Source organism: Corvus kubaryi, unplaced genomic scaffold (genome assembly GCF_017639235.1).
Source record: "Corvus kubaryi isolate FWS band 111438036 unplaced genomic scaffold, C.kubaryi_AGA036_p1.0 37398, whole genome shotgun sequence".
In the NCBI taxonomy this organism is placed as follows: domain Eukaryota; kingdom Metazoa; phylum Chordata; class Aves; order Passeriformes; family Corvidae; genus Corvus; species Corvus kubaryi.
The window spans coordinates 44,286,147-44,313,034 of NW_024581137.1; the positions used below are offsets into that span (position 1 = coordinate 44,286,147).

Here is a 26,888-nt window from a genome sequence, read left to right on the forward strand (position 1 = left end):
TCAAAGAGGTAGTGAAAAAAGTAAAATAGGTGCACAGCCCAAAACACATTATAGCCAGGTTAAAATGGCCAGTGAAAGGTTTTGTATTTGACTACATATGTTCATAGAAGTTTGACTAATAACGTGATTCAGGCCAAGAGATTGATAGGAGGGGAGAAGATTGCAGAGCATAAAATGAGGAATCATGCACAGGTGGACAATGCAAATGATAAGATCTCAGAGACTGCAGTTAGTGAGAGAAAAATAGAAGATCTCAGAATTAAAACATAAATTGGAACACTGACATCTGGGAAATAAAGACCCACATGAATATTAGGTGGAAAATATGGAACATTTTGTCCCATGTCTTAAGAAACAATGTACATGTCTGATGAGTGGAGTCCTTTTGTATACCTCTACACATACTTTAAGGCTCAGCAACTCAAAAAGTACCTAAGAAGTCTTCCCTCAGATTTTTTTTCCCTAACAAGACTTCAAAATATAATCCAGTATATTTTTCACTCACTGCTTTTGTATCATGATGTCATACACAGTTTAAGAAACTGAACCAAAGAAAGAAAGAAATTTAGTAATACATACTAATCCTGTGCTGTTTAGGACCTTGGCAAAAATGCTATGGAATACGTGCTTTTCAAGACTCCTACCTTGGGCAAAGCAAGCCCATGCACATAGCTCGTGGTGAAGACTCTAAAAAGCTTCACTGTCACGGCAGCATGTGTTTTAAATGGTCTCTAGTCCCCAGTAATCTATTTTCTGGTTTCCTTCCAGGCCTCTTCATTGCTATCTCCACATGCTGCAGAAATCGAGTACTTGTGTACGTGGGAGGTGTGGTGCAGCACGGATTTATCACGCCAAAACAGAGCACTCCTTATTGGAGGCACACTGCTAATACCTCTGAAAGGCTACAGGGCCTGTTGGAAGGAGCTTAAATCATCTGCAGGTATTTATTTCAGCTCAAAGTTATGCATGCAAAATAGCCATAAAAAGGGTGGCTCGATGAATCTTTCCTGCCCTGAACTTGCACTGCACCTTCTAGCTGACCTGCACTGGCTCAGACACATGGCACATGAGCTCCCCCATCCCTGTCCTCCTCCCTCTTCCTCTTCTCAGGGGCGAAAGAATGACAATGGGAAACTCTCAGCTGCAAACCTGCTGTCAGTATCCTTTGAGATCTGCAATCCTCTGGCAGGGGCCCGGTGGCCCTGCAGCACCTGGCTGGCCCCTGCCCACTCCTTGGCTCAGACTTCCCATGCAGGGACAGCAACCCCAGTGCTGGGATCCCTCTGGCAGCCCCAGCTGGGGCCCTGAGCAGCAGCATTGCGAGTGCCTTGGGATGTTTAGCTGAGCTTGAGGGGTTTGCTGTTCTCACCTTGTGCTGCTGCCCAAAACAGTTGTTACATCTCAGCTCAGATGCTTCGTTTCAGAGGCAAATGCCATGATTCCTGTATACATTTGCTTTCTCAGCTTGTCAAGCACTTAAGTGCCTTTCGTCTTGAAGTATCCTAAATGATAATGTGCACTTATATAGCTTAAGCTCCTCTAATGAATGAGGTTCTTCATAAACACTTGGTAATTAGGTCTCATAACAGCCCGAGGAGCTGGGAACAACTCTTTGCAGTGGTACAGAGGGATGAGCTGAGGCAGAGAGGAGACAGGTAGGGTTCAGGCTGCCAGCTCGACTCACAAAGCTCAGTGGCCATGAGGTGCTGGGAGCTGTGTCTGCACTGAGAACAGTTGCCCTTATGTCCACAAGGAAAGAGCACAGAAATCAGACTTTTTCCCAGAAATTACTCTCCATATGAATGAGGAGAGTGAAAACTGAAAGGTTTCTGCTTCCTTAGTGCCTGCCCACTACCTCTGCCCAGAGCTCGTGGTGACCTAGCCCACCCCCTTGCCCTACTGTTGATGCTGTGGGTGGTGGGACAGGGACCCTGTCACCGCTGCTGGGGCAAAGACACTGAACTTGATCATCCCAACCTCCTGGGAAGTTCATGCCCATTTCGGCCAGGGAGTGACAAGAGGTTTCTAGGCAAGTGTCAATTGGCTTCAGACGTCTTCTTGAAGGAAACAACAAAGAGAAATGTTGATATAGTCAAGTAAGCATTTTCCATCTGAAAACATTCCAGCCAAAGGAAAAAAGAAAAGCACTAAACAGGTCTGCCCACAGACTTCTCTTGCTCTGTCTCTTTTTTTCACCTTTCTCAGCACTGCTGTCATCTGTCACTGGCAGCTCTACTGTGGGAATTTCCTTTCTCTCTGACTTTTTTGTAGCACTTTCAGCACTGAGACAATCAGGAATTGTGCGTATCACAATTCTAGTTTTCAGCTAAAGGAAAGGACCTCTGCTGCAAAGTCTTTCATTGTGTCTTCCACGGTGTCTCTTCCAAAGATATAATGAAATCTGCTTGCTTGATCCAAAGAAATTGGCACTGCTCAGACACATGCAGCTGCTACTTTCCTCTAGTGGGTTCTTGTACAACTTCCAGATACTGAACTACCCTTTGTGTGTGATCTTCCTATCTCTCTGCTTCTGCCACTTGTTTTTCACTAACCCATAGGATTCAGGTATCCTGCTGAGGTTTCATACAGTAATGTTGCCTTCGTCCCATGATGTCCATGAAGAAATAAACCTACCCATTTCTCATTTTTCTGAAGTTACCCACTCCAGCAGTACAGCGTGAGTGTGTTTTGCCTTGCCAATGCAGTAAAACTAAGACAGCAACGAAGCATTGTCGGGAAAAAATCTGTCCCTGTGCTTTTCCCAACTCTGTTGTGGGTTTGCTGGTGCTGCCAAGGTGTGTTATGGTGGCATGTCCTGCCTGCTCTCCTGCCCTGTGGAGGTGGTCTCCCCTTGCTGTTTGATTGTTCCTTGCTGCATCTTTCAATTCAGTTTGTGGTTTTGTTCTCCTGCCAGCTCCCCCCTTCATCTACTTCCCTCTGTGCTGAGGGTTTTCCTGCCCTCTCAGCCCTGCTCGCCACTGTTCAGCTCAGCAAGCCCTGGGCCTTCCTCAGTCCCCTGCAGGAAGGGACACCAGCCCTGTCCCCTCGGCACACACTCAATGGCAAAGTCGCGCTAATGCTTTCCTTTGCTTCCTTTCTCTCCCCGCCCTCTTTCTCGAGGCGAGATCTGTCTTTCCTTATACCAGAGAGTGTGAGCAGAGAGAAACCAGACTCAGGGCAAAACTCCCATTAACTTCAGTGGGGGCAGGATTTCACCTCAAGTGTTTCATGTTCTGGGCACTGGACAACAACATGAAAGGACTCCACACTTGTAAAACCTGAGACGCTGCAGCCATTCAAGCCAAGCAAATGCAGATGCAGTTCCTGGTGCCCCCTCCAAGCCCCTCTCCAGAGTCACACTTGCTCCTCCAAGACCTGTGAAGGTCGTTAATCTCTCCTCTTAGCTGTTTATTGTTGCCATGTTGGCAGCTATTGCTGAGCGAGGAGTTACCCCTGCACAGCCGGAGCTGGGTCCTGGCTGTTACTGCTGCTGTCCAGCAGTACCTGGAGCCTTGTTGTCTTCCCGGTGTGCTCCCCTTCAGTCCAGCCTTCCCCATCTTGTCTGTGTTATTGCTACTGATGAGGTTTTTCAAGCCTCTTTGGCTGTTTCAGTTATGCAGCTTCCTCTGACATCCTCGGATACCATTTTCCCCAGCACTCCTGTGTCAAATCAGTGAATTCCTGAAATCCTGCTATGTCTGCCTTGCTCTCCAGCTGCCTTCTGGTGATCTGTGTTCAGTTTTACCTCCACTGCTGCCCTGAGTACCAGCAAGCACCCACCAGCACCCATGTCTCACTGCAGATCAGAGCATTGCCTTGTGCCTCATGCCTGGTCTGCCACTCAGGCACTGCCCACTGTCCTACAGTCGCTTTACCCTCAGCTCCCCTTATTGCTGCAAGCCACTGATCTGTCCCAGCACTGTGACCCCTGTGGCTGCTGACAGCCTGTCAGATTTTGCTACTCATTGGTCTCTTGCTGAGCTGGTGTTTTGTCCCTGGGAGGATTGCTGCAAGAGCACAGTATTTCCAAGTAGACATCTCTTCTTGTCTGTGCAGTTTTTGCTTCTGGCTCTTTACTGTCATTCCTGCCTTTCACTTGTTTTGTAGGTACCCAGGGGAAGAGGTCTTGTGCTCAGATTCCCCTGGTACTGAATTATTTGAATTTTGCTGCACTGCATTACTACTGTCTGAGAAATGTACCTTGCATTTCAAGATCTCAGTTCTTGCTTGAATGCCTTCCACACAGCCCAATTTTTAGAAAGAAAAGTAACAATTTAACATGGCCATGTAGATAGTGCCTTTAAAATGGAACAAATGAGTTCTGACTCTGTTTTGGGCCTGGTATTTTCCTGACCTGATCACTCAATGGTCACACTATTTGATGTACACCAGCTGAGCATCCTATTCTGGCAGGCAGAGGTACTCACTGGCTTGCCTGAGTGTTCATCTCCTGGTGCCAGTCTGCTGAGACTACTGCTCTGTCTATTGCTGTGGTCACAAATGGTCTCTTACCAAGTGGCAACAGGGAGTTTCCTTGGCACTATTCCTTCTACAAATGACCACAGGCTGCCTTACTCTCTACAGTACATTGAACTCTTCAGTACTTTGTTAGATGCCTTGACATGAAACATGGTTTAATCATGTGTTCAATACTATTTATTTTCCTCAGAAAAATGCAGCCTGAGAGTTGTTCTGAGGACAATATCTTGTTTTCCACTGTAGTACTAAAAAAAAAAAAAACCAGGTCATGTAATTGATGTAATTGCTTAGTGTTATTAGCATATCTCATCAGGACCTCTCTGGGATACTAACAATGCTCAAAACCTCTGTTGAATTAATGGACCTAAAGAAAATAGAGGAGAGAAACTCTTCTCTTGGTCTTGCTCTACCCAACAGTATGCTGGGACTCTGTTACCAAATTCCCAGGGCTGCTGAAATTTGCTCTGCCTTGTTCACAGTCATCCTTCTGTGGCAGCAGGCTGGAGCTCTGGTTGCCCCATAGAGACTGAGGCCCCCAAGGTCTCCCCATGCCTGCCCCTGGGCTTTCCAAAAGGCAGACAGCTGCCTGTCTGTACAAATGGTCAGATTTCTTCTTTTGGTTTGGGCTTTTCAATCAGTGTCCTTCAGAAACCAACAGACATCAGATGCAGAGGATTAGCATGGGGCTAATTTTGCCCTAATGTTCTCCTCCTGACCTTTGTGCTGAGGTTGCAGAATGCAGACACACATTCCTACTGACTTCCTCTGTCACACAGCTCTGTCTGCAATACCCCCAGGATGCTGGTGCTGCAGCACCACTCTGGCTGGCCAGATGCCCAGGGGCATTTCTGCCAAGCTTTACTTGCCAGGAGCTGTGTGGGCACTTGTGGGAGGCTGAATGGCTCATCCATCTCAGTGAGCCCATTGCTGCACCGCAAGAGGTGCACGCTCTTCCTACATTATTAGGTATAATCATATTATTTAGTCATTCTTTCCAATATTCAGTTTACCTGCCTTCAGACAGTGGCAGATGCTGTGGTTACCTGACAGTTTTCTCCCTGCCACAGGCAGACCCAGACTCCTTCTGGCATTGGAGGATGAATGATGCCTGCTTCTGCAGACCTGCCTGTCCTTTATCACTGTCTTGCAAAAACGAATGGTCTGCAGCTTGGCACTCATGGGTGCACTCTGTGGAGCAGTGCAGGGAGACCATCTCTAGCTTCAGCCACATCGGGGGCTCTCAGAGGCTGTGATCCACAGGGCCTTCCTCCCGGGAGGATCATTTAGGTACTGCCCAGAATTCACTCATCCTCTCTTCTCCAGAAGAAGCAGTGGGTGATCCTGGTGACCACAGCTCTGCCTTTAGCTGTCTCAACAGCCACCTTGATTGCCTTACTAACCACAGAATGGGTTTGTGACCCAGCTCTTGGTGGCTTTTCTCCACCTAATCCAGCTGTTCTGCAGTGCTCCATTCACCTTGTTGCACCCACAACTAGAATAGGTTTTTTTTCCAGACAGTTCAGAAGAGGACAGACAGCTTTCCCTGGTGTCCCATATCTGTTCTGCCCTTGTGTCCATTTTTTTGCCAGGACAGTTTTGTGGCTCTCACTATTTTGAGGCATTTAAATATGGTTTAGAACAATTCCTTTCGCTCATCATTCCTGCAGGCTGGAAGCACATATCTCACAAATAACTGTCATTAACCAGGAAATATTTAATGTCTCTGAATTCATAGATGATGTCAGATTTCTCATCTGTGTAGTATAAATCTCAATTTTCCTCTTGAGCAGTTTCATCTGCCTGGAACAGGCCATTTGTCTGACACTCTTATCCACTGGTTCTGTGGTTTGGATATTATTACTTGCTGAAATCTCACTCACTCCTTGTTAGTTCCTGTGTGTGTTGAGAGCAACAGCAAGTAAGTAAAAAAGCTTTACCTTTATTTTCATCTTTCCGTGGCTATGGCCATGGCTCTGTGCAAACATTCAGGTTTTGCCCCCCTTGCGCCCTACTCAAAGTATCTCTACTGACTCTTTACCTTCTGTAGCTACTCTTGGAGTCTATTTGTTAATCCTACAACCTACTAGCAGCACATCTCGAGTGCTGGGGCCAAAGCTGGGAAAATAAAGGCAATGATACAGAAAGTTGTTACAACTGTGGCAAACACTGAGCCATGGGCACAGAGATTGCCCTTTTACTGCCTTCTCCAAAATACTCTGCCTTGCAGGCTGTTTTCCTCCCCCAGCGTCCAAGCAGGTTCAATGCCTAGCTCAAGACCTCCCACCAGCATGACCTCCTACCTTGAAATCACTCATTTTATTAAAACATTCCTCCAAGGTAGACTGGGTTTGTCTCACAAACAGGCAACGACAAATTCCAGAAGTTACTCGGGGGGGAAATAAAAAAATTAAAATGCATTTATAAAAGAACCTTTTCTTGGATGAAAGCAAGTGATAAGAGGGATGTGAAGAATGTTTTACTCCTATATAATAGGACAAGAGAAAGCTTTAGATGTTCAGATTAAACGGCAGATTAGAAAGTCAGACATTCCTGATTTCTAATATAAAGTCAGGATAACAACATTTGCTTGGGTGGAGGGTGGGGGATGTCAGAGGGTGGAAAGGGAGGTAGGAAGGGAATGCTGGGACATCAAGGAATTTGGACTTTGTAAATATTTCATAGAGTAAAAGCTACTTCCATTAGGCTCTTCTGTTTACTTCTTCTAGGCAACACAGGTGCTTGCAGATCCCACTCCAAATGTATTGCACGTCTTGTATTAGGGCAGAACCTGCTGTTATCTTGAACTAACAGAGTTCTGTCTGTCTACTATAATGAGGAGAAACCACAACTTCTTAGAAGCATATTTTGGAAAAGTAAATAAACAAGGAAGAAAGAAATTGTGACCTCTAAGGGAGTTCTAAAGTCTCAGTGGACAAGAAGGCAGAATACCAAGTTTCTTTAATTTCTGTATTATGTATTTTTCTAAATAGCAAGGAAAAAAATGCAAATTTAAAATAAAAACTGTCAATAACATAAAGAAAGAAATGTGCTTGAGACTGGAGGATTTGTGTCAACAGCTGGACTTGGGGCTTGAAAACTAGGTGGCTGAGGTCATTCCACTTTATAAACCCAGCTTATGAACAGTATACATAGCCTATGAACAAGTGCAAAACCTGGAGTCACATAAACAGTGTATTTCATTCCTGAACATTGAAATAACAAAAAGGGCAGAACCAAAGGGTTTCTCTCAGCATATGCGCTTTAAATATATGTGGAGGGCCTATGTGACACAGAAATATCAACATTGGAAATACAGAAAATGAGACTGAGCAATATTTACATTACCTTTTTTTTTTACAGGGGTGAAGGGGTAAATTTGTTCATTGATAGGCTGATTTGGTCAAGGATATGGGCTCCATCACCTTTTCAAGGCTCTCTGAACAAATAAAATTAAAAAAATGTTTTCATAGAAACAAATTCTTAGTGTAATCTGAAGCCATTTCTCCTAGTAAACATACTACTTGTTAAAGCAAGTAAGAACACCCTTGCTTTATGGTCAAAACAGAAATTAAAAATTTAAATGGACTGTTCCTTCAAATCTTTGGCACCCCCCTCTCCCATGCACCTTCTTGTCCCAGCCAGGAGGTCAGAGCTACCCAGTAGTGCACAGGGATTAACTGTGACAGTTATTAGCAAACCTGCTCTGCTCTCCACATGGAAATAGAGCACTTTTTCTGCAGCCATATATTGGCTTCACGCTTTTTGGTTGAAATTAGCAATCACAGAAAGCTTAAGGGCAGCTCTACACGCACAAAGTTCTTCACTGTCTCAAAATCCGAAGCCCATGTCTCTCAAATCCAGTGACATTTCTGAGACAGCCAGGTGTGAACACACCAGTGCAATGCTCTGCAACAGCTGAAGGGACAAGCAGCCTGCAAGAGCTCTTAGGAGAGAAACAGCAGGAGGACCAGAAGTCAGTGTGCCACTGCCACAGCCCTTGGAGCTCCTGCTTCTTGAGTGCTGCAAGACACACTGGGGCCTGGTGATCTCATTTCAGAGAGTGTGCGGCAGAACTGCAAAGAATAAAGCATGTACGATGTGGATCAGAGGTCTGGAAAAGCATTGGTAGAGGGAACCTGCTGTGGCTAGGATTTTCAATTTCAGAAGTGAAATTATTCCTCTTTTATATGGCTGTAATGGAAATCTGTGAAATTATGAATGGTTTGTGGGAAAAAATAGAGAAAATTAGATGCTATTTGTCACAACAGAATTAGGGACTGCCAACGTTATCCAACAGTAAGTTTAAAACAAACAAACATCAGCCCTTTTTCATACTGTTCTTAATTACTCTATGAAATCTGTTGTCACAGGATGGGGTTGAAATAATAGCTGAGTGAAAAAATAAATTGATTTGTTATTTGAAATTGAACACTACCATAGCTGATACGTATATCTATGTGTGATGAGCCCAGTGCTTCAAATTGAACTACTTACTGCAAAATTCCTTAAAACACTGTTATAAAATGGGAGGGTGCTAGGAATCTCATTCTGTAGTTGCCCCTTTCTCCATGGAGCTCTAACATGGCCTAAAACACACTAGGGACAGGACTGGGGGCTGAAGGGGCTGGGTCTGATCCAATTTCCTAGTTTCTGTATTATTAAGAGAGTTATGGGCAGGTGGCCAGGCAGTGTGCAACCATGTGAACATCTTCATGAATGTAGAGATACAGTCATTGATAGCCTGGAGTTGTGACGAAGGAGTGTAGAGGAAGATCACACCAGCAGACCTGATTCCTGGGGACTTAGACACTTATCCTTCATGGGGGATTTGCATGCAAACTCAGCTTAATTTACTAGTCTGAAGATGAGTGAACAGTGATGATGGTGTCCTGTTGGGAGATACTTATGACCTTCACCTAGCTGATGACACAAACAAAGAACATGCCAATGATTTGCATGAATCATAGCACAAAATGCTTAGGTTTGTTCCACCAAAATTTCCCACAAGGCAATATTGATCTGAGGTTACGTTTAAAATAAAAATCTGACCACTCTAGACTTAAAAGGTCTTTGTCAACCTTGCAAATAATAATTAGAAGCTCTTTTCCCTTCTCTGCCCCGTGTTTGTTTAGTTGCATAAAATAACTTCGAAACAGTGTTGTCTTTCTGTCAGGTCAGATCACAGCTCAAATAGCAGCAGTTCTGCGACAAATAAACCTCTCAGGAATCACAGACCAGAAAGCAAATGAGAGATCATAAATAGGTGATGGATGAAAGTATGTTACCAAATTGTGATCACTTTCAGTCCTGGTAGTGGCACCCAATGGACAGCCAATGTGATTTCATGCTAGTCTGGGCCTGCAGGTGATACAGAGAGGGCCAGCCTCTGCAAGGTAAGTTAATCTAATTTACATACACCACTGCTAACTAGGGCCAAAGATAAAGTAGAAGAATGGAATGACACAGAGAGCTTTTAAGGAAAGAGAAGACCTTTCACATGTTGAGGACTAGTAGCAGTCAAAGTCTTCTCTAAGCTGATGGCTGTGCTCATTTCATGTCATAAACAAATTGGCCCAGCAGAGCCCAGATGGATTTGCTTTGGGTGTCTGGACAAAACCAAGGACTTTTGATGTCACAAAAGCCACAGGGCTTTATTTGATGACACTAGTTCTTTGGGCCAGAGCTGATATCCTGATTGTGGTACAGGGAGGAAAAAGCTGAACCCTCACTGCAGTTTCTTTGTGTATGGGCAGAAAAACCTGTCCTTCAGCATGTTCATTTCAGCTTAGTTGTACATGGCCCATAAGTCCAGGAAGAGGAAAACCTTGGGCAGAAAAAGAAATATTGTTCTGTGCATTTTCTTCAGCATGTTAATCTGTTTCGCAATCTTATACATTTGTAGAAAAAATTCTGCCATTTTTTAATGTGATTTGTCACTTGAGACCTATATTTTCATTCTTTGAATTTTGCCAGTCATTTCAGGAGTTTCAACATGGAGAAAAACATCTTATCTCCATAACATCACAACAAAGGAGTTATGTCTTCCAATTTCAGACTCAGTCTAACAATTTATCAGAGCAAATCTTACATAAGATTTCTGAGTGATTTATTTTTGCTGTCATGAAAATATTTTCTTTTTTACAGGTTCAATATTTCTGCTAATGTTGTATTTCACACATTATCTGCATGGTGGATGCTTCCACTTTTTCCATCATGGGTGGAAATTGGTGACAATAGGAACTTTAGCTCTTTGTGCTTTTTCAAAAAAGGGTACTTGTACAGAAAAAAATGTCCTGCATTTCCAGTGTAACAGTGAACATACTTGCTTAATGTGCATTTCTACTGTGCTCACAAAATATATGTGCCTTCCCTGGCCAGAAAAAACCCTAATGGAAGAAATTCTTCAGGAGGAAGGAGGTATATTACTGTAACTGTTGAGTTCTGTAAATGTGCAACGTACAGTTTTGGCTAAATTTTTAAAAATTTGAATCACATTTTAATTTTCCCTTTTTTTCTCCCAAAATTCTTGTTATGACAGCTTGCATATTTTCATATCAAGATTTATTTCCTACCCATTCCTTAGTACTCCCCAGAGACAGCAAAACAGTTTGACTACCATTAAACATGTCTTTTACACCGGAGCCCAAATACTTGATTGACTTGGTTGTTCCAGTGACTTAATCAACTAATCCTTGAGATTCTATTTCTGTGATAGAAATTGTCCGTGAGTTTCAAGGATCAGTTTCATTGCTGGAGACTGGAAATAATCTCCTTCCAAATCACATAAATAGTTGAACAATTCAGGAAAAATATGCCCTGAATGTACATCCAATGCAAACTTTGGCTTAAACAAGTCAGAACATCATGTCTGTTTTTCTTTAAATTCATTTTTGTAGAATACTAAGCGTCTACTTGAGTTATATTTCAAGATTATGAAATTATTAAAATTATGCTTTTGTGCATATATGCTCAAAGCCACATTTATGATTTTTTTCACCAAGTGTAGTCTTATATTGCTTAGATTAAAGATAATGTTGCAACTGCTCATTTTTAAACAGATGCAATCAATATCACAATCTTCCAACATCTGCAGTGCAGAAACAGAGAGAACCTGGAGGGTTGAGGCTTTCCAAAAGGAAATATCATGAGATGAAAGTGAATTAATATTTGGAAACTACACCTCATATATTTGTCTTAAAGATGGATTCTAGATGAAGTCTCATCAGCCTTCCTATTTCTATTAAAATAAAGCATGTTCTTTAATGGTTAATAACAGCATCACTCAGAATCTATGTATTAGTATAGGTTCTATGTTTTAAATGGCTTTTATAATTGCTGGTTGGTGAGCATATATCAAACCTGGCAAACTTGAGTGCTCACTCAGCTCCTTGGTTTCACTGGAAAGAGAGCCAAAACGTGTTCTTGAAACTGAAGGAGAAAACCTGAGGTGTGGCACAGAGCAAGAGCAGAGAGTAGATGTGCTCCATAAAAAGGTCCTTTGCCTGCTTTTCTAGTAGTATTCATATTTAACACACTAATGTTTTTGGAAGTGGTAATTTTATGGCAAATCCAAGGATGTAAAGACCCAAGTTACGTTACAGCACTAACAGCAGAAAAAAACCTTGTCATAATGCCAGGAATTCTCTTGGAAACTTTGGATGAGGACTTTGGGGAGGTAACTGCTGCTGAGGAGAAGGAGGAGGTTTGTGGCTGTGCGGTGAAGGCGCTGCTTCCCCACTGCCCACAAACCTGGCCTGGGGGATTGTAACATCAGACATTCTGAGCAAACCTAAGGGGAGGGCACAGCAAACTCAGCATCTGAACACGAGATTCAGTGACTTTAACAGCACCACTATTTATGTGACCTTTTCCTATGTGATGGCTAGGAAATCAAAGGCTGGCCCAGTGGAAGGCAGCCTGACTCTCTGTGGAGCCTGACTCCCTGTGCAGCCCTGGACTGCATTGAGTGGTGTGGGATGAGATGCCTGGGCTCCTGCTCTGTGCAAGAAGTGAAGAGGAGAGAAGAGTCAGGTCCTGAGAATGAAGGTACAAGTGAAACAGACATTGCTCTTCACCATCACACCAGGTCTGGGGCTTGGTTATTACCATGAAGAGCTGTCTGGGAGCTTGGCTGAGCTCTGCTGGCACTGGGAGCAGTGGCAGCACTACCTGGAGAAGTGCAGCGCACAACACTTCTGAAACTTCACCTTTGGAATTAAACTCACTGCATCATAAAGATTCACAAAATATTTCAGGCTTTGACATAGTTTGACATAGGATTTTATGGTGGCCTTAAAAGGGTGAGGCTGAAGTGATGTGTCAGGCAGGTAGGTACTTCTCCAGATCTGCTGTGCAGCCTACTCTGTTGCTAAAAATCTAAACAATTATAATTTAGATACAGCCGAACAGATACTGGATTGTTCTCACTTTTTGTAAAATAAATTCACTGCCAGACTGAGACATTGTATGCCAAGTTTCAGACTGGAGCGTGTTTTATGGCTGAGTTATAAACCCCTGGAAGAAGAGGTTTGCAATGTAAATGCTGATACAGCCAGAGCTGTAACAGAGTGAATGGTATTGCAATGATATCTCATTTACCTCTAGCAAGGAGCATATAAGAAAAAATAATAATGTGTTCCTGCTGCTACAGATAATTTAATCAGTAAAACTTATCTCTGATTTTATTTGGTAGGCTAAAACTACAAAGGTTGTGCATTGATTAAGCAAGAGTAACAATAGTCTGTATATTCCTCTGCGCCACAAGATTTACATATGTACATGCGATAAAACATTTATTTTAAATTTGTTAAAAACAATTTTACAGAAAAGGAAAATTAAGAAAGAACAGAGAAGCATAACAAAAGGTAAGCAAAACTACAGCAGCTTATTGCAAATGACTGCAGCCATCACAAAAGGCATGTACACGTGCCTGTTGCATGATTGAGTGCCCAAATAGTACCCAGTGCTGCCTTTTTTACAAATATGAATAATTTACAGCAGAAACCCCAGAAATACTCTGCTGTAGCATGACATCTGCTTAACTGAGCAGGAAAGACTTGCATTAAGCTAGCAAGTTAAAAATGGGAGGACAGTCATTCACAGGTCGTCTGAAGAGAGCAGTCTAGAAATTTTGGCCGCTGACTGCCAGTCTCTGCCGCTACCCACAAATGCAGCACATCTGTTGGGGAGGTACATGGTGCAGAATTTGCTTGATCAAGTTGTCTCTGGGTTGGTCCTGTGTAAGAACCAGTGCCTACACCTTGGCATTTGGTACTATGACCTCTCTGATGTCCATTACTGGATCTGGTTTGGCAAGTTGCACTGCAGAATAAACCTTCTCATTCTGAGAAGTGGTTTTTTAGGCACCGCTGTCATTTCTGGATGAAATATGTTCAGCCTTCTGAAGCAGACAAGCAAGTCTACCCATGAAGTGTACAACATTTTCTCCTGTCCTTTATAAAACTGAAATGACTGAAATAATATTTCAGAAGATTTTGCTCTCCTTGCTCCAGTGTGCTTTGGCAGTCCCCACGCAGTGAATAGTTTCTCCAACTTCAGTGGAATGCCTCTTGGATGAAGATAGGGCTCACAGTGAATTTAGCTGGCCTGCTGCTGCTGCAGGAATTCAGGAACACGCTCTTACACATTATACAGGAAAAATTACACAAATGTCCAGCGACAAGTATATACTGCTGACATTGTATCCAAGAAAAACTATTGTATACCTGAAAGAATGTGTCTTTTTGGCACTAACTGAAATAAGAACAGTCAAGAATTTGTGGTCTGGGCTCTTTTTAAGTCTTTACATGATGAGACCAAGCAACAGTTTCTGAGCATTTTTGCAACACTTCCCTGTATTGGTCCTCTTCCCTGTCCCCTTGCCAGCAGTTCTGCACAGCTTGCTGCGTGTCCCCTTGAGCTCTGAGATTACTGATAAATCCTACATTTTTCTGCTTAGGCACAGGAATCAAATTGAAAAACTCAAACTGATTTTCTTCTTTGTAATTTGTTTATTTCTCCACCTACAAAGTAGAGGCAGTCTTTGCTCTGTAATTTAATGTCCGCCTCTTTTTCCACCAGGTTGGTTTGGTATTTCCTTTGCAAACCTCAATTGTTGGCATTAAAAACTTGGCCATTTCAACTCTACTGAACTAAAACTTGGCAAGCAGATTGTCAGCTAGCATTTAATTTATTCTACTAAAATATCTTGCTTTTTATGAGTAATCTATGACCAGTCTTTATCCCTGCTATCCTCACAACATTTCTAGGTCTCCTGAAAGTGAATCGCTGGAAGCAACTGGCTTGAAAATACTGCTGACTCCCCTCACAAACACATGAACCAGAGACTGCAGAGCCCAAATTCTGTACCAAAGTGCAGTTATTGTTCTGTCTGTCTGCCTGCAGGCAGTCTTTCTTAATGCTTCTCCATATCAGGCCAAAGTCTCTCGGCAGAAAATGAAAGGTAGACAGTCCTTATCAAAGTCAGAAGGACAGAGAAGCAAGAAGACACAGAGTAAATCTCTCCTGGTGCAAGATCTGGGCTGTCTCACCTCAGTGCTCTGGCAAGGTGTTTCCTGTTAGAAAAGGAGGCATAGCATTAAGGAGTTTCTTCTTCCAGTAATATACAGGAGACACTACTAACTAATCATGTTTAAAAATGATGGGGTCAGGGTGTAGAGAGGTCCAGACAAAGCACCATAGAAGAAAAGTTCACCCTAACCCAGAGCAGCAGCTTGCAGCCAGAAGAAGGAATAAGACAAAGTGGCTGTGTTGTAGGGCAGGTGAGTTAGGAAGTGGGAAAAGCCCTTTACCACCACCTGTAAAGATAAAAGTGTAAAGTGTACCCAAGTGCAATTCAATGCTGATAGTCAGGAGTGAAGAAAGGTAGCTCTGAAAGCTCCCTCTGAGCAAAAGAAGGAATAGGTTTCACAGAATCAGTGAATATTCTGAGCTAGGATGTACCCACAAAGTTCATTGAGTCCAACTTAAGTGAATGCCCTGTTCAGGGATCGAATGCATGACCTTGGCATTACCAGCACCCTGCTCTTACCAATTGAGTTAATCTTAGTGACAAGAGACAGTCCTGGCTTTTCCTGACCACCAGGACATCCCTCATGTGTGGTGTCTCCAAGTGTGGGTTGACAGTCACTCAGCCGTCTTCCTGGGTGGGTACATCAGGGTGGCATCCCAGCAGCATGGGGAGCTCACTTTATGTGGACAAGCCCTCTGGTAGTCAGCCCTGCTGCCATGGCCAAATGTAGCACATTTGTCCAGAGCCAGCTGGTAATTAAAACCTGATGCCAGGGGGGAAAAACATATTTAAAGCCAGGAAAAACAAAATAAGTGCTTATTTTTCAAAAAAATGTGGGTAAAATATGGTGGGGCTGCTCAAAGGAGTATAGCTAAGGATGATAATGCTTCGATTTCTTCCTCAGAAAGCCATGGAATGGCAAGTGCAAGTCCCATGCTCCCCATCTCTGACCCCATCACCTCACCAAGGCTATGGAGTTGGTGGGAGCTGTATTCACATTGGAAGAGCAGGGGGGACAGGGGAAAGACTTCCTGACCATGATCTTGACACAAGATTCCTGGGAAATGTAGCAGACACTACCTGATTCCTGGCAAATCATACATACAGGTAATAGCAGTTTTTAAAGGAAGGCCTCTTCTATAACTGCCCATTGTGGAGGGGAAGGAGGTACTCAGAGCACTGTGGTTTAACTGCTGAGTAGCAGCTCCATTTTTGGTCTGCTAGCAATGAAAGGCTGCCTGGGTTCATGGGGCACCTTAAGTTCTCGCTAATTGACATGGGAAAAACTGTTCAAAGCCTACTATGCCAGGATGGATGATATTATTTTTCTGAACCCACTTGCAGGGTATTCTCTTGGGATAGGTGGCATACCATCTGACTCATCTGCTAGTAGGGTGTGCTGCTAAGTGACCACAAGTTAAATAAACTTGAATTCCTCAGTCGTGACTGAGGGATAATGAGGAAAGCTCCCTTCAGCTCTGCAAGCAGCTTCTGCAGGTGTTGGACATCTGGAACTCCCTCAGCTCCCAAAATCTATTAACATGGAGAAGAGAACGAACCGAGTAGATTATTGTGGGTTTGGATGAAAGAAGAAATTGGAGACCTTTCTGATGAACAAACACTGCTCCTAAGTGTTTGCTGCAATCACTGTTCCCATGCTAAATGGCTTCTCTCTAGAAGTTACCACAAAGTCTTTGCCTTTCATGAAAACCATATAAGCCGAACAAGTTACCTGGTCAGGACAGTCCATATAAAACACTCAAATAAATTCTCAGGCATGTGAGTCATTTATTTCTTCATATGTCAGAAAAACAGAATACATGTATAAAGCCACATAATTCTGTAAAGATAACTTTTGCTGAAATTCAACAAAGCATGTTATTTTTAGCAGTTGCGGATGGTAAGTGGACATTTTACAGAGAAACCTACAAAAGCTAGTTGTGCTTTCTGGTAGTAATTACCTCCCACAAATATGACTCACTTCTGCAGTTTAAATGCAATGGTTTAATGTCCCAAAATCAACAGTTTTATAAATAAATCTCTGAATCACAGACTGAATGCCTGAAGTGTTTAAATTTTTCTTACTGGCCTGGGAAGTAGTTTGCATTTAAGGTTTTTCTTTATAACAAATTCCCAGTGAGCAACATTGACACCGAAAGGGACTGAATACAGACAAAGTAAGTAGGCTTCAGTGATATAGGCTGCTCCAGAGGTCTGGAGCAGAATAGTATAAACTAAGTTTTCTCAGTCTTTAGTATTTCTGCTAACAAGAAGTGGGATTGCCAAGATAGATGTGAATAAGACCCACAGGAAGGAATCAAATTTTCCTGTTTCACAGCATCCTCTTCTATGCAAAGTGTACCAGGAGCTGGGGTTGCCTTGTTCCATGCAGAACTGGGGGGACTGTTTTAGGTCTCCTGGGGGTGCAGATCATCTCCATAAGAAATAAGAAATGACCATAAAAGAAGAGGCCTCTTCTCAAAAAGCCAGCAAGGCTAAAAAAGAAAATAATTTCACTTTCTAAGATAATAGGATTTTATGTTGTGAAAACTACAGTTAATATGATAGTTAATAAATATAATAGTTAATAATTATAGTTAACTTGTAGTTATTTTTTTTTTTGAAATGACATGAGGTTTTTCGCCTCAGTGCACTCAGGTTTGCTTCCTGCCTGACGTTTAGCACAGAAGTGCTCCTGCAGGAGGACGATCGCTGCCGTTGCGGTGCATCCGCGGTCCCAGCGGGAATGTGCTACACGGTCGAAGGAGCAGAGCTGCATCAGGCATCCTCCGTCCCGCCTGCTGCTGCTGCTCAACATCAGCTTTCAGCTCTTTCTGGGTTCGCTTCCTGCTCTGCAGCTGTTCCCGCGGCCGGCCCGTCTGCCTGGAATTGGCAGGACACGGGGAAACACATCGGCTCTGCGGCCGCCAAGGGCCGGCTGTGCCAGGGCGCGGGCGGTGCCGAGCCTGCCCCCGGGCCGGCTCCTGCCGCTCCTCCTGCCCCGCCGGGGACCCAGCGCTCCCGGCCGAGCGGCGGGGACGGACCCTGCGCATCCCCGACGCGGAGCCGCTCCGGCTGCCGCGGGGAGTTCTCCGCCGGGACCGCGCAGCCAGGCGGGCAGCCGCGCTCCGCCGGCAAAAGGGGGCAAAAGGAAGAAAAAGAACACCAATCTCACCTGTGGAGTTTTACCCAAATGAAAATTAGCTCTCTCAGGAAAAAAAAAAAGAAAAAATAAAGCAGCATGAATTTTTGTTGTGTCCTTTTGTGGATTCTTCTAATTTCACTGCACGTTAAACTCAGATTTTCCCCAGTTAGACAGGGAAAAAAAACCAGCTCAACAAAAAATACCCAAACCCGTCCCTCCGCTAGCTGACATTGCCATACCAGCATGGCTTGCTTGACTAGAGGTGACCTAAATAATACTAATCTGATCAGATAGAAAAGCAGAAATACTTATACGTGTACACATGTTAAAAGTCAGTTAACCCGGAAAACAAAACCACACAGACGACAAGAAACGCAGATACACAGTTGAAATGTATAAACCATCTATCTTTATTTAATTACAATCTGTCAGTTAAAATCACTACTGAATGTGGGATTTCTGCTGAGAAGTTATGTATCATAAGTGACAGCATAGAACATGAAGTCCTTTTTATTTATATTTAATTAGAGAAAAAAATTACAGAGAAAAAGGAAAAGGCAAGAGAACAGAAAGCTAAAGAAATGGGAGCTGAATAAAAGAGAGAGAGAGAGAAGCAGGAACATTTTAGATGGATCATCCACTCGCAATTAATCAAAGATTTCTAAAAAGTTCAAGCCCAGACTCTGCAGCCTTATCTTGGCTACGAAATCTCAATGTGATCTACAAAACAGCCCACTTACAAGTAACTGCATTCACCTCTTGGCTGACTCATCCTCAGACATTTGCCTTTCTCCTTTATTTATGTTTCAGCTGCTGTAAAATCTCTAATGCTTCTTCAAGCCCACCTTTGTGGAACACATGGATCACTGCAGTTTCTACTCCATGGCCACTCACAGACCTGCTGTACCAGCCCCAAAAGCAGCAAAATCTCCACCTGTGAGTTTTTAGAATTTTATTGGTAACAGGACAGTGAATATATTTTCTCTCTCATCTTACCTCCAGCAACTGGAGAGTGATAACCTTGTCAGGCTCAGTTATATCCATTTACATTTATTTTATCTAGAAATAGATGTTCCTTTGATATTATGCAAGCAAAGATTAGAACAAAGCACATCATTACAAATATTGTGGGGCATTTTTGATGACTGTGCACAATACATTTTAATCAATTGTATAAACTTCCTACAGTCATTCCCTGTGATCTGCAGACTCTGTGAGTGCTGCCAGCCACTACAACACTTGCTTTCCACAAGCTGCCTGCCCTGGTGCAGTTAGCAGGCACACACTGCCTATGACTTCCAGTATTAATTCAATTTCAAAAAGTGCAAGGCCTCCTGATTCTTCCACTGAGAGTTTACATTATTATTTTGCATAAAATACCAGTGCCTTGAAAAAAAAATCAATAGATAAGGTGGCACCATCAACATTTTTTTTTTCCCAGAAAAAGTCAGGAAGGGGGAGTGAGGTACTAGAAATAAGCAGAAACTTAAAAGTAGAAGGTGTGAGATCAAGAATTTTAACTAACAAGAACAAAATGGAAACAACAGAGAAGCGAGATAAGCATGAACTTGCTGGCTGATCACAGGATTAGTGCAGCCGAGACAGGATTGTCCTGATAAATTACAAACATGATTATAGGATGCAAAACATGATCATAGGATACAGAAAAGCATTGGCAGCACATAGGAAGAATTCAGGCCCTTGTCCAAGGCATTGGACACCTCTCCTGACATCTTTTGTATAACTGGGATGCTCACATTCAGAAAAGCCAAAGTCAAATTGGGATAGGTGCAGAGTAAGGCTATGAGGTTAAGCAGTTTATTTTATGAGTAAACTACCTTATGAGACTACAAAAACCCGTGGCCAAATAAAGCCAGAGAGGAGACATGATTGCTGTCTTTAAATCTCTCCTATTCATGTTATTGATGCTAAGCAAAAAAAAGGGGCACGGATCTAGAAATACCATAGCAATGAAACATATTTGCAGAACTGAATAGGTTTGAAAACCCATGACGACTTTTCTAAACAACACTTGAGAGCTATGCAGGCACACCAGCCTTCCCTAGGCTCAGCCAGAGATCTCAGACTGGCCCAGTTAGCATAGAGATGGAGTGAGTCTTAAGAAGAGTTGGCAGATTACTGGTATCTGCTGTGCTTGAACTACCTACCTTGAACTACCCTGCCTATTCCTACCCCTTGGTCAGCTTCACAAAGAGTCTGAAGCCATGCAGACACTTATATACCCTGCAAAGGCTCCCCATTTACTGCTGAGTCCCTCTCCCAGAGGGAAGCAGGTTTCTCTTTAACAGCTTGGGAAAAGACTATTTATCCTACCTTTCATCATCAGTCTACAAGGTGGAAGTAAAGGTTGCCTAAAATATAAACACCCCAAGGCTTAGCCCCTCAGGGAACAGGGCTCAGATAGAGCCTCCCCTGTTGCTCTTGCCAAGGATAGCTGCTCTGCCATCCCTTCTGAGAACAAGTGAGCCGCTAAAGGTCACGTTTCTCTTGAGGTACAGGGAGTTCCTGTGCAGGTTGTGCCCTAGGCATAACCACGGCACAGCCTCCTCTGTCCTCGCCCGCTCTCTTCTCCCTGCAGTGAGGCCAGGCCTAGTTGGGTTCCTATTTTTGCCCTCGCTACAGAACGCCTGAAAAGGAAGAAAATTTTCTTCACAGTGAAAAGTTTTGAAAAAGAAGAAATGCACCCTGAGCTGACTGAGCTCAGTGGCTCTTGTAGTGCACTCCCTATATGTGTTCAGACACTTGCTGTAGATGCTCCAAGTCTTTCCCCAGTATAGTTTCCTCGCCAATGCTTTGTGTAGATATTTGTCCTCTGCTTGAGATCACAACTGTGAAATGCTTCAAGTGGCAAGTGTGCTGTCCCATCTCTGGCTGCAGTGACAGAGGGGACAGCTACATAAGCGATGGAGGCAGGAGGCTGGCACATCATCCTGAGAGTGCAGTTTGAAGTAGTGAAGAAAATGGAGTCTGATTAATACATCAGCAGTGCAAAAAATGGACAGTGATTATCCTTTGTTTTTCCATTTGTGACTTCGCAGTGTGGATTGATCACAGTGCTCTGAACTCAGCAAATTTTCTCCCTGCAAGCAGTGGAAAACATTGATGCTTTATTTACAAAGAATTTCTGGAAAGCCTGTTGCACACACATATCAACAACTACTTGCTTGGATGGTTTCAATTTAATAGGGTTTTGGAAAGCACATGGAGAATATTTCTGTTGTAGCGCATTTGACTTAGAAGTGAGCCATGCGTGAAGGAGCGAGTTCGGAGGAGTTACAATGTGTCCAGGTAAAGTGGGCTGGTGTTGGGATGTGTATTTGTGCCTTTTTGCAATCTCTGGCTGGATTGTACTTCGCTGAAGAATTCAGCCTGTATGTCGACAAGGCTCTGTGTAGAACCTACATTTGCTAAAATGTTTTGCTCAAGGCCTTGAGTTTTATAACGTTTTTTTATGATGTTTGCTCTTTGGAGCAATACCTACAATATGTTCATTCTCTTTTTACTCCAAGCTCCAGCAATCACCCTGAAATGGAATTACATAACATAGCACATCTGGCCTGGAAAAGGGCAGTTCAAATATTCTATATTTGGGTTGTGATCATTATTTTAATGTAGGTCTAGTGAGGGGATTTGAAGATAGATAATGACTCTAAAATTTGAAAAATTTTACCTTGTCTTTTTATGGTATTTGTTTTAACTGACCTTTCTTTATTTCCAGATTGTGGGAAAAGCCCTTCAGAGTTGACATACAGGAGAAATATGGAGTACAAACAAGGTGTGTCTAGAGTCTGCAGGGACCCAATACACCCTGCACTAACAGTTAAATCAGTGGGAGTTGCATCCCTCAAACACCACAGCATTTTGGCTACATTTGAATTTCTGATTATTCACTCCCTTACAAATAGTTTCTAACTTCACAGTGCGCAGTAGCAAGTCTGAACACACAAAAATCAGGTCACTGTTATTCAGACATCTTTTATTTCAAAATACCTCAGTACCTGATGCAATTCACTTTAAATAGTACATCCTCAAATCATTGTTTTAGAAGCTTCCTTAAAATTTGTTAAGGGGCTTTTCTGCTTCCCTGTTGAAATTTACAGTGGTCTGTTCAGCAAGGAAGAAACTAATCATGGTCCCAAATCTAAAAAGTCTCTACACAGACAGCCAAAATTAAGTAAAATATACACGTTAAGTCTTTGCAGGAACTGGATTCAGAAAACCATAAAAGAGAAGTTATAAAATCTGACTACGCCATCCAAAGCACAGAGCAAACAGAAAAAGTCAGACCATTTAGTAACTTATCTCAGTTTAATCGAGTTGCAAGCACATGAAGTACTCATTTCTCAGCCAGAACTGTGATTTTCAGATGGGAGGCAAACCTTCAGGATTATTCCAAACAGGTCTCACATGTTATTTGAAAGTACATATCCATTATTTATAGCTGAAGTATTTCTCTTGTTTCACTTACAATGAAACTCACATTTGAACATTTTATTGGCTTAAAAAGCATTATTCAGCCTGGTTAAAGACCTTACTTTCACAATGCAAACTGAAAAATACAGCACACTCATGACAGAGCAGGCAAATAAATATGAAGGACAAATGCATGGATGCTAATGTGAAAGACAACAGATCTTACCCATGTTGGGAAACAAGGGGGAACTGAAAGAGAAAAGACTGGGAAGTAAGAAGAAGAGGAAAGGAGACAAGAATAAGCACTAACAACCTGAGTCAACACTAACAAGAAAAGACTCCCTGAAGGGAAGAGGTCCCTTTCTCATGACTTTTCTGTTTATTGATTCAAATGGAAGTAGATAGATACCACATTGTGGACCTGTTTTCTAATTAACAAACAAACTAAAAGCTATAATTAAAACATCTGATTTAAAGAATGCATGAAAAGCAACCTTACTGTTTTGACTATAATCTGTTTAGTCTGCATTGAGCTTTTTAGGAGCTCAGTATCAGAGGTTATAGAACAGATGGAAAAAAAGTAACACCTGCACATTTTTTTCCCATAAGCTAAATAATAGGGCATGGAGTAAGTAGATACCATATAAGTGGTAGACAAAACCTTGATTTAGGTTCTAGAAGTTGTAAACACCCTACACATTGCAATTTTTAGTTACTGAAAATCAGTATTATATCTTTAGTCTGAAAAATAAAAAAACCCAAACAAAATCTTCCCAGAAAATTTTAGGATGCAGCAATGTGTCAGACTTGCTCATCAAAAAGTCACAGTTCACATTGCTTTTTCTTACATATCTTTTATAGGAAGGATGCTTTCAGCACACTGTAAATCAGTTGCATATCCAATGTCATTAGCCTTAACAATAGTCTTCCCAAGGTTTTGAAGCTCTGCAGTGTCCCTGGTCACGCTCACAGCTTGCAGCAATCACGACTAGGTTGCAGACATACTCCCACCAGATTTTCTGGATCCAATGAAGCCACAAGAACATATGTGTTTGCACTGATCCCACGCTTAAGCTCACCACAGGAAAAGCTGCTCAGACTTGCTCTAAGCCTGCAGTTAAATGGAAGAAGACAGACAACTTCCAGGGACTGACTCAATATCCACCAGCTTCTCATGGAGAGTTGGCAAAGACAGCATTAGCCTGTCTGTCAGGCCCCTGGGTGTTCCGTGTCCAGCACATCCAGCTCTAAGGGCTGTTTCCAAACTAGGAGCAATATGTCTTATTTAAAACCTGCTGGTTTGTGAACTTATCTCCAAATACTCCCATGGGAAAACAGTGAAGTATCAAAACTCAATATCTAAAATTATTGACATACTGAGTTACCTGTGAAGGAAAACAAACACATCTCTCTAATAATGGAAACAGAAGATCGGTACTGCTTCTGTGAACACTAATAAGGCTGTTTATTTATCAGTAGTAATTCAAGTTTTACAACTTTTTATTTTTTAGATCTTATTGATGACAGCAAAAAAATAATAGGGGGAGGATAGAAGGACAATGAAGTACAGAAGAGATTTTCACTTTGGTAGAGCACTGAGGAAGTACCAGAGCCTCTGACTGTTACATCAATAACATCCCTATTTGTTAGCAGTGAGATGGATGCTAAAAAGAGACTAAACAGAGAATAGAACTAAGATAGAGTGCTGTATGTAAAATAATCTTCACTGACCTCAAAATTATGTCATCTTTACACGTCTTCCACATTTTTTTTATTATGGTTAAAAATGTCAGTATCCAAAGAGTAGCTGATAATGCGTTCCAGAGAAATATCTAGGAAGCAGCCAGTGAGTCAGGCAGTCATGCTTTTGGTTTTACAGTGACACTACAGACAAAATTGATTTATAAGAGGGAGTATAAAAACTACACTTCAAAGTTTTGTAAGTATCAGGGAATTTTACTGGTAAAACAGGTAAGAAAAATAACTACGCATTTCACCAGCTAAGCCCCACTAAAGTTAAAATTGCTGGGAGGTTAAATATGTACATGTTTCTGCTGCCTTCCAACATTTTTACTGGTAGATCAATCAAGTGTTTCTCAGTGATCTAATTCTGTCCGTGCTTTGGAGCATGGTCAAGTAAATGGATTTTTTTTTCTTTTTTTTTTTTTTGGTCATCCATGTGCTAAATTTGAACAAATATCTACAACTTCTGAGACTTTCCACAGAAAGCAGAAAAGACATCCCAACAAGATGGGGAGCCAAATTTTAAGCAAGCTTAAAATACAGGGCTTCTCTATACGGTCAAAATAAAATATTTTTGCTTAATTGCTTGATAGATACTGATGAAAAATTTTGCTGAACTTCTGACTCGAAAAAGTCAGACTGCAGGACTTCGCCAGCAAAGGAAAGTCCTGCCTAATCAGGTAAAATTTCAACCAACCAACAGCTGAAATTATAGCTAACTAAAATCTGCCTCTTATAATGGAAATGACAGACATCAGTAATTCTGGTCACCACCAGCTCTGTCTACAACTGAATAATTTTATATTCACCCATAGAAATGAATGGAGTTTAGGGGGAAAAAAAACTTTTACCTATTAAATTCAAAATACAGGCTTCACTACTGCTCTGCTTTGGGCCAGCCAAGCAGCAACAGAATTCCCACCCCACTTGTTTGCTGTGGTTACACAGCCCTGTGTTATTTCCACTATCTCACACATGGAGCCAGAAGAACTTGGAAGATGAAAATACTTTTGCTTTCAAATATTTTCCTTTTAAAAGCAGAAAGCTAAGTGTAATTCTATTAATGCATTATTACTTTGGAAGCACTGCAGAAGTCAGGAAATTCCAAGTCAATGCTATATTATATTCATTGTGCAGATGTACCACTTTCTATTCCTCTTTTCCTTGTTAAATATAACCTGTTGTGGCGTATTTTTTATTATGGAATGTGCAGCAGGACAGTTTCTGCTGTAATGCTGGAATCTCCACCCAGGGGAGATTAGTTCCATCTGAAAGTGGACAGACAAAAATGAAGAATAAAACATGGCTGAAAGCAATGCACTGTGTGCCAGAAAATGGAGCTCCTAATCCATAGGACTTTCACTTTGAGACATTCAAGACACTGGTCATTTTCAGATAATTATTTGGGGTGTCTCCCTGATGTCCCACTAACCAGTAGCTTTGTTATTTTTTTATAATGCTCTGTATCAAAAATTTGTACTCAAAATTCTTGGGATGATTACTAATTCAAATATGTGGTAATTCTCTTGTTCTTTATCTATGCTTCACTATTTTGGAGCAGTTCATTCTAAACCACTCATATAATTATGTAATACATATATAATTAAAATGAGAAAACAAACAAAAATCCTCTTCAAAACCAAAAAACCCCAAACAAACCCCAAGAGTTCTCAAGCGACTTACACTGATTTACAGCCCCACCTGTTCCTCCCAGAGAGAGGTCATCCTCTTGCCTCAAGGCTCTGCCTAATTGAGGATCCTTAATTACCAGCTCATGCTGCAGGATGTCTTCCAACCTGATCTGGCTGCCTCGCTCTGCTAATAGGGGGCTAATGGAGCTTTCCCCGGGGAGATGCAGAGGGGGGGCTCGGGAAGTGGGGGAGCAGCGCCGAGCAGGGGCACCCACCCCCAGGGAGTGAGCCCCTCCTGAGGCTGTTGGCTGCCAAATGCACATCAGGAGAGTTTCCAGAAACCTCTGGCTTATGGCGCCGCTAACCAGGCAGGAATTAAATACTAGAAGGCAGTTGTGTTGCTTGCCATTTCATATCTCGTTTTAAGCAGCATTTTGACAACAAAGTTCTTTCACTGGACTTTCTCCCCAAAGCACGGTTTTACTTCTCTTGTTGACTCTCTCTGCCTTTGCAAGAGCAGATTTTCCAGTCGTGTGCCAGTGACACCTACTTCCACCCATCCCTCTGCACAGCTGACTCCTGACAAATTTACCTACCATTCAGTTGTGGGCAATGGATCTATTTCAGCTGTGCCACTCCAAGAAAGGACCACAGCTGCTTTTTAGTTTTTACTTCCTTGAAGGGCAACTAATTACCCTCAACAAATTGCATTGAAACACTCTTGCAATGATATAAATTGTTACAAAATACTAAATACACACACACAAAAAAAACTGGATGCCATGTACATCAATTCAGGTAAGAAGAAATGGAGACCAACCACCTGCAGCTGTGTGTAGAAAAGACAGAACACTGATGCTAGCAAATCTTACAGTAATGCCCACTACAGACAGTTCTGTAGGTACCTAGTAGTGACTAACTGATC

At 42.3% G+C, this 26,888-nt stretch overlaps 1 long non-coding RNA gene across 1 annotated transcript; it reads left to right on the plus strand.

The window, feature by feature from the left end:
• Positions 1-20,876: 20,876 nt before the first annotated feature.
• Positions 20,877-22,196, plus strand: LOC121671789. Its single transcript, XR_006018607.1, has 2 exons — positions 20,877-21,464; positions 21,895-22,196. It is a non-coding gene; the product is annotated as an uncharacterized LOC121671789 (long non-coding RNA).
• The last annotated feature ends 4,692 nt before the right edge of the window (positions 22,197-26,888 follow it).